Source organism: Ovis aries, chromosome 12 (genome assembly GCF_016772045.2).
Source record: "Ovis aries strain OAR_USU_Benz2616 breed Rambouillet chromosome 12, ARS-UI_Ramb_v3.0, whole genome shotgun sequence".
Taxonomy (NCBI): Eukaryota; Metazoa; Chordata; class Mammalia; order Artiodactyla; family Bovidae; genus Ovis; species Ovis aries.
In genome coordinates, this window is record NC_056065.1 from 12,378,944 (window position 1) to 12,387,031 (window position 8,088).

Genomic DNA, 8,088 nt, shown 5'->3' on the forward strand with positions numbered 1-8,088 from the left:
TGGCTAAATCAGGGAGGCCAGTAATGATTAAGTATATATTATAGTTGTAGGCATCTCTGTTGGAAATTTCCACATAATTTTGTTTTTACTTTTATGAACATTTCATGCTGAGTCCTGGAGCATTCTACTGTTTTTGTAGTGAAATTTCCTCCCAACTCCACATGGTCCATATTCACTCATACCACTCTTTCTTTCTTTGCGTTTCTTACTTTTACTGAATAGGAATGCAGCATTCACAAAAAAAAAAAAAAAAAAAAAAAAAAGACACAAATGGTGCAGCCACCCAAGAACCAAGATGGTAGCTTCTTCAGTAAGCTGCATTGCAAACCTCAATATAAATTCCCCCTAATTGAAAAAGCCAGATTCCAGTTCTTTTATCAAAAGGTGCTGGCAGCTGTTGTCAGGAGCCTTCAGATAGAGATCCCCTACCCCACTGCCAGCACAAGAGAGAGAGGAAAGATGGGAGAAGAACTTTTAGAAACTGCAGAGAAAACGCCATGTTCCTCCTGTTGAGTGGGGTCGTGCACTGCGGGTGTCTGAAAAGGAACTGGGTAGAGTGGGGGAGGGATGTTTTCTGGTCAACTTGACAAATCCCATAGCACGTATGAGTTTTTTCCCTCAAGATTCTTTCTATGCCTTTTCTTCTCTTCATATAATCTTCCTCTGATTGAGAGCTTTGTGTTCCGTCAATACTATGTGGTCCTATTTCGGAAGCTGCGGTATCTTGGGGTGGGGGCGGGCAGCGGGCTGTGAGCGAGTTGGGTGGTGACAGTGAGAACTCCTGGGGCTGCTCTGTCCAGATTCACGCTGGGCATACAGCAGTATTTCTTCCACATCGCCATTAGAAACAGAAACCGAGTCTGGAACACAGAGGCGTCCCCACTATTGCCGAAGTGTAATTCCACTCAAAAGCCACACAGACTCTCCTCATACAGCACGGTAGGTCGCATTCTGAGACATGGAGCCCAGGAATCGCGTTCAGCGTCTGGGTCGACGTGGGGTCAGTGTACGTCCGGGGCGACGTCGGGGTCAGTGGATGCTCTGTGGCGGAGGCTGGAGACCCGAGTCAGCGCACAAATGCTCTTTTTCGAGAGGTAGGGACAACCACTGTTTGGGTAATGTGTTTACAGTTCCTCTGTGGTCTTGACTGAACAAACTGATGTTTATCAGTGAATGACCTCTTTCAGATAAATATCTCCTCATTTTTAGGAAATGTGTGAAAGAAATGACCTTTGAGAAACAGCCTCAATGAACGCCTTCTTTGGTCATAGTTTTGCTGTGCTCGTTGAACCTGGCAGCATTGATACCTGTATTTCCTGAGCATTGGTCAAAACAGGTGGTTGGCTTGATTTATTTTGTTAAATGCTAGAATATAGATACTGAAATGAGGTATGTGTAGTGCTGGTCGAAAAGTTGAAGACAACTCATAAACAACAAAATACCTTTGTATGTGGGACGGTGGTGGGAGTGATAAAGAGAGAGAGAAAAATACTGTCTTCAGAAACCCAGCTTAACACATTATTGACCAGAGACGTATTAGTATGTCTTTTGTTACCCAAACATTATTGACTAGAGACATTTCAATATTACCTACATAACAAATCACTGGCCACAGCTGTTTGTGGAAAAATCCCTGCGTCAATAATTAGTTAAGATATTGCTTATTGGATTCCTAGTGAAAGCAGAAGACCCTCAAATTCTTGCTGACTAGGTTTTATCCTTAGGACAGAAATAAAACTCCGTATAACACGTAAACTATGTATCTTATATTTTAAACCACTTTTTCATAATGTGTTTCAGTATGGTTCACATGAAGTTCATAATCATGATTTAAATATCAAAATGTAACATTTTCCTTCCAACTTTGTCCAAGTTCAAGAAACTGAGAGAAATTGTATTTCAAGTGACTTTAGTGTTTGGCTCACTGGAAGGTTAAGTTTTTGAGCATGGATGGTACATCAGCCTTTTTTTTAATGACTGGATAAAATATTCTCTCAGGCTCTCTGATGCTCTGGGCACTTTTTTGTGAGCATCAGGCAAACTTGGGTTCTTAAGCAACTTGTTTGCCTTGAGGCTGAGAAAGATGTGCTCTTGACAGAAGACAGGGAGGAAGTGCCCTGGTTTTGAGCACATAAACTAGACTCCTGGTTTATTATCAGTCTCTTAAGTTTGATTGTAGAAGTCCATCTTTTAGAGCCCAATTGACTGGGACTGTACTGTCAGACTTGGGCTCCTGACAAAATGGCTATCAGACCTGGGATTGAAGTTACCCTGTCATCTTGAGAGGCTCTGTCAGAATCACCCTCTCACCTCCCTCTGAGCTGGCTTCTTCTTCTTCTTTTTTTTTTTTAAAAAGGGGGGGTTCTTTTGTGTTTTTTCTTTGTTGGTTAATCCATTGAGAGACACATTCAAATATAGATCAACTGACTGGCCGTTTCTAACCTTGAGTCTGTGGATTTTTTTTTTTTAATCTTAAAAATTATTGGAGCATAGTTGATTTCCAATTTTGTGTTCATTTCAGGTGTACAGCAAAACGGATCAGTTACATATCCACTCTTTTTTTAGGTTCTTTCTCCATTTGTCCATTAGGGAGTATTGGATAGAGTTCCGTGTGCTATACATTGCATTCTTACAAGTTATCTAGTTTGTGTATGCTGCTGGTGCTAACGGAGAAGGCCATGGCACCCCATTCCAGTACTCTTGCAGAGATTCTTTCTACGCCTTTCTTAGCAGCAGCTGCTGCTAAGTCGCTTCAGTCGTGTCCGACTCTGTGCGACCCCATAGACGGCAGCTCACCAGGCTCCCTGTCCCTGGGATTCTCCAGGCAAGAACGCTGAAGTGGGTTGCCATTTCCTCCTCCAATGCGTGAAAGTGAAAAGTGAAAGTGAAGTCGCTCAGTCGTGTCCAACTCTTCGAGACCCCATGGTCTGCAGCCTACCAGGCTCCTCCACCCATGGGATTTTCCAGACAAGAGTACTGGAGTGGATTGCCATTGTCTTCTCCGCTATTTCATGTGTAGCAATGTGTATATGTTAGTCCCAGTCTTCCAGTTTATACCTTCACTGTTTATACCCTGGTAACCATAAGTTTGTTTTCTATATCCATGGCTGGAGCTTTTTAATAGCAGAATTATAGTTGCTTAGAGCTTACACAGCCTTTTCCAGAATAAATTGTTCATTTCCTTTCTAACTTTATTCCACCCTCCCAGGAATTTCTTCACCCACAGAGTCCCAGATCTCCTATGGGTTACTCACACTTGCCCATGAATCATGTGGTCTCATTAGTTGCTCTGCCCACCTCTGCAGAGTCATCAGAGTGATGAGCAAAGTAGACACCCTGTAGTCCCTAAGTGGCCTGTATTGAGCCTTCTTGGTCCGGTGCTTTGCTCACCACTGTTTGTCAGCTCAATGTGCCAGTCGAGATTTCTGACTCATTCCTAATGGCACAAATGTTCTTTTCTGAGGAAAAGCAGGAATCCCTTCCCATTATACCATGTTTAGCTCCACAGCAAAAGTCATTTTGCTTCAGCAGTTATATTGGGAAAGGGTTAACCTAATTCATTGTTATTGCACTTGAATTCTTTTTGTGTTCATGAAAATTTACATATTTGCCAGGTGCATATGCCTCAGCAAACTCAGTTTCCTGTTGATTCTGTACCAAATTACCACAGACTAAGCAGCTTAAAACAACACAAATTTATAATCTTATGGTTCTGGAGGTTGGAAGTCCAAGATGTGTCTCACTGGGCTAAAATTAGTCAACAGGGTCATGTTCCTTTCTGGAAGCTCTAGGAGTAAATTCATTTTCCTGCTTTTTCCAGCTCCGAGAAGCTGCTCATGACCTCCTCCAAAGCCTGCAATGTCTGGTTGAGTTTTTCTCCCATGGCATCACTGTGTTGTCGCTAAGTTGTGTCGGACTCTTTGTGGCTCTATGGACTGCAGCATTCCAGGCTTTCTTGTTCTTCACTACCCACACTGAATCTTGCTCATGTTGATGTCCATTGAGTCAGTGATGCTATCTAACCATCTCATCCTCTGCCACCCCCTTGTTTTGGCATCACTTTAACACTGATGTTTCTGTTTCCCTCTTCCATGTTTAAGGGAGCTGGTGATTACATTGGTTCCACCTGGATAATCCATATTAATCTCCCTATTTTAAGTCAGTTGCTTTGTAATTTTAATTCTTTCTGCTATAATTCCTCTTTGCTGTGTATAATATATCCACAAGTTCTGAAGAACAGGGCCTGGATATCTTTGAAAGGCCATTATTCTGCTAACCGTACATATATTCATTACAACTAAAGACCAGGAAACAGAATAAGGGTAAAATTCAATCATTCTGATAGTTGAGAGTTTGGTTTGATGACAATATTTAATTTTAAAGATAAATGTTATTTGAGTCCACATATATTTAATTGTTCAAATAGTTTTCTTCTGTGGTCTAACTGATACCTAAATTTTAGAGTTTAGGTCTCTAATAAAAATGTAAATGTGGGAAGGAAAATTCTTTGGACTCCACAATCCATTCATGTCTTTCACCTTCTCACTTTTGGTAAAAAGGTGGTTCTTTCAATATAATGATATTCTAAGTCCCAGTCAAAGTGAATGATAAATACTGTGAAATTGGAATATAAATACTTTTCCCATTAGTAGCAAACCTTCCAACATTTTTCAAGTATTTTGAACACAAAGTTTTTTTTTTTTTTCCTTATGATATCAGTATAATTTTACACTGAGGCAGTTGGGATACTTTCAGCAGTTGTGGATTGAGAAATACTATAACAAAGTCTATTATGGTTTTACTAATGCTTTAAGATAAGTATGCACATTATTCATTATGACACACATATTTTACTGACAATGGAACATATATGTGTATGATACTCTATGTATTTATTTTATATATACTGTTCATGCATGTGTACTAAGTTGCTTCACTTGTATCTGACACTTTGTGACCCTATGGACTCTAGCCCACCAGGCTCCCCATCCACGGGATTCTCCAGGCAAGAATACTGGAGTGAGTTGCCACACCCTCCTCCAGAGGATCTTCCTGACCCAGATATTGAACTTGTGGCTCGTATGTCTCCTGCATTGGCAGGCTGGTTCTTCACCACTAGCGCCACCTGGGAAGCCCAAAGTGTTAGTCACTCAATTGTATCTGAATCTTTGTGACCCCATGGATTGTAGCCCACCAGGCTCCTCTGTCCATGGAATTCTCTAGGCAAGAATACTGGCATGGGTAGATGTGCCTTTCTCCAGGGATCTTTCTGACCCAGGTAATCTACATTTCAGGCAGATTCTTTACTGTCTGAGCCACCAGGGAAGCCCCATACACTGTTCACAGGCCCCTTATAATAACTCTGCAATTCAGAAATCTGGTTAAACCCAGATGGCAAGCTGCTTACTAAAAGTCAAAAACCTCTCAAATCTGTCTTTTTAGTCTTCATCAACAGCAAAAATTTTAATTCAGGTATTTTAGAGTACTGCAGAAAACAGTTGCTTCACTTTTGACAATTAAAAAAAAAAATTAAGGACCTGGAATCTACAAAGAAAAAGTGTTGGAAGTTCTGAAATACAAATGTGTAAATAAATTGATTTTTGATCCCTATCTCTAGTAGTTGCCCAGTATAAAACATGTAATTTAAAATCATTTAATTTACAGAATTAAGATATGCTTATTAATTACTATGTGATAATTTAACCCACAGTCTCTCAGAACAAATTTTAAAAACTCTTGAGCCAGATGCATATACAAATTTTACTTCTGATTTAAGACTTTAAGAAGCAGGATGCTTATTTATGATAAACCCCAGTTCCATACAAGTGAAGAGTATCTTGTAGGCTTTCTAGTAATATTAAACTCTCTACCTAAAACCTGAAGTACATTGTTTCACTGTGTGGTTGTCTATGCTTGAGAGATCACTGTGTTTTATGGAATGATAATTGGAAAAAACTTTTAGAAAGATAAAAAGAAAACATTTGATGAGATACATAAATACTATGTACTAGAATATTTATTAGAAAAAATAAGTAAAAATTTTAAACAGTTAAAAAAATTTCCTATTGGCTTATTGAGAATTATTAAAACAGAATAATGTGGAAAATAAATAATATACCTAAAATAATTGCTTAAATGAGATTATGGAAAATTTAGCTTAGTAAATTGAAAAAGTCAATTTAAAATTATATAGTTTGGCTAAAAAATCTTTTCACCTTGTCTCATTCATTTTACTAGATAATGTTTTTAGAAGCTTTATCTCTCAGTTAACATTTGGTTAAGGACTCCTAAATTTTTAAATAGTTCCTCAGGTTTACTTAGATGATGTATTTAAACTTGTTATTAATGGAATATATGTTTGATGTTTACTGCAAGCTTTTCGGTTCAGATGAGTGTGGTATAAATTTACTCTAAAATAACTCTTGATCCAGATTTAAGATTATCAGGAGCCCAGCAATGCAGAAATGACATTAACGATTTATAATTCCATGATAGTTAAAATTTTCTCAAATCTGATGGGGAGAGGGATTATATGCCAGTAAAATAAGTAAAAGACATTGGCATATTTCCATTGCTAAGGGCTAAGGACACAGAACATTTACAGGTTAAATGGGGCATAAATTTTAGTTTATGTGCCCATTATAGCCACTGTTGACAGGAAGCAGGATGCACACAGTGTGAAACATGACTTGCAGAGTCACTTGAGGCTGGTTCTCTGAAATTTACTGAGTCCACTGCCATTAATAGCCTGTGTAAGTAGGAGCCTGCACAAAGTATTTTGGTTTTATTTACATAGCTAAACAGTGTATTAAGAATTGATCATTTATCATTCAAGTTTTATAAATAACCATTGAATCTTTTATTGAGTATTAGTATATAAAAAATGGTGATACCTAGCCTGAACATATTATTTTTCCATGAGGTATTAAGTAAATTTGTAAGGTAAATTTCTGGCACATAAGGAAATCTACATTGGTAAGTTAGAAATTATATGGTATTTAGGAATGCTGTGATGGGAATATTTTATTGCTGTTGCTTTTGTAAATGTTACTGTTTTAGAGAGACTTAAGTTCTTCCTTTGAAAGCTAGATGTAGACAAGAGCATGGATTAGTTTAGATTATATATCAAGGTCTCTAGCAAAATAACACATCATATTTTCTAGTGATTAGATGTGACTGATATTTAATTCTAAAGAAGCAATGATGGATAGTTGAAAAGAACATAGTATAGTTTTAATTCATCCTGGGCTCACATGTTGTGAGCTATGTTGCCTTCAGGTCGCTTTGCCTTACTCTGCTTCAGTTTGCTCATTTTATAAATGATGATAATAGTAGCATGTACTTCAAGAGGTTGTCTTGAGGATTAAATGGGTTTAATATGCATAAAGCACTTAAAACATGGCCTGACATCTTCTAAGTGTTTTTGAAAAAGGTGTTTACATATTTATTATCATACACCGGGCACTGCGATGGATTCTGGAAGAGGAGTGCGGTCTGGGTCCTGTTCTCTGAGAGCTCACACTGCAGTGTGGGAGGAGGGGCTACCCAGATCACCTCCGTGCCATGTGTTCAGCTTCTGTGTGAGATCCATGCCAGTTGCTATGCAGAAACTTGACTGTGGGTTTCTCAAATAGAATATCTGAGCTGCTTCTTGAAACTAAGAAATTGTCCAAGCGAAGGAGCTGGGGAAGGGCATTTCATTTAGAAAATAGCTTGAAAGCAGACACAAAAGGGTGGGATAACATTATGCAGGGAACGTCTAGTAATCCTATTTCAGAAAACTTAAACACATGGCCTATCTACACCTATGGATGTCCCTCATTCCCTCTGCCGCTGCTTTGGTTTATTCAAAGGAAATCAAATGTTTTTATATTGGTCATAGGCCCTACAGACCAGCACAGTACTTTCCACTTATCTTAAGTTAAGCACACCTGGGAAGAAGGATGTGGGAATAGGTATTTTACTTGAGAAATGATCCCAGGAAGCACAAATGAAAAAGTACTGAAAAAGAAACAGAAAGAAAGAAGTGCAGATGAGCTGTGTGTTAATAAGTGGGTTTCTATTTTGGGAATTGAGGGCTCAATCCTA

At 38.6% G+C, this 8,088-nt stretch overlaps 1 pseudogene; it reads right to left on the reverse strand.

Moving 5' to 3' along the window:
* Positions 1-377: 377 nt before the first annotated feature.
* LOC114117327 (BCL2/adenovirus E1B 19 kDa protein-interacting protein 3-like) lies at positions 378-950 on the reverse strand (annotated as a pseudogene).
* Positions 951-8,088: the final 7,138 nt, after the last annotated feature.